The sequence below is a fragment of the Meleagris gallopavo genome, chromosome 17 (genome assembly GCF_000146605.3).
Source record: "Meleagris gallopavo isolate NT-WF06-2002-E0010 breed Aviagen turkey brand Nicholas breeding stock chromosome 17, Turkey_5.1, whole genome shotgun sequence".
NCBI lineage: Eukaryota > Metazoa > Chordata > Aves > Galliformes > Phasianidae > Meleagris > Meleagris gallopavo.
Genome location: NC_015027.2, coordinates 2813921 through 2814597, shown reverse-complemented (window position 1 = coordinate 2814597; position 677 = coordinate 2813921).

The following is a 677-nucleotide window of genomic DNA, read 5'->3' as shown; positions in this document are numbered from 1 at the left end:
TCACCGATGGGAAGTGAGAAGCCTTGTCTGTGGTATGGGGCTGTGGGAAGGGATGACCCTGCAGGTGAAGATAAAATGGTAACATGTGCCCTGAAGAGCTGACCCCTTGGAGTTAAGAGCAAAACTCTTCCAGATGGGATGGGCTCGGTGTTTATCTTTGGTCCAGCAGCTCCAGGGCTGCCCACAGTGATCCTTTATCCATTGTTGCATTTGGCTGCAAAATGGGATTGAATGTCGGAATGGAACGTGTGTCATCTTCCAGAAGCACGGGGAATGGGAGCAGAGGTCACTTGGCTGCTGTAAGACTCTGCTGCGTTATCGGGGTTGCTGTAGGACCAGGCTGTACGGTGCTGCATAGCAGTGGTTCTGCTCAGCCAGCGCGGCGACTAGGCTGGCATGGTGAACTGCAGCACAGAGGGATGGAGTTGGTTCGTGCTCAGCTGTCATAAGAGATGCCGTTGTTTATCATTTCCGTTTCATATTTAAAAAGAAAGAACGAAAGAACGAAAGCACATTTGCAGGCTCCTTTCCAAAGCAACTTTCCAAAGGCGATTTCCAAAGCTGCGGAGTATAACAACGTGTTAATGGGGAGGAGGGGACGCAGCTGCGACGTGTTGGCCGCGTTTGCCCCCGAGATGGCAGCAGCGGGGCCGTCGGGGTGGCCGCAGCCATCTGCC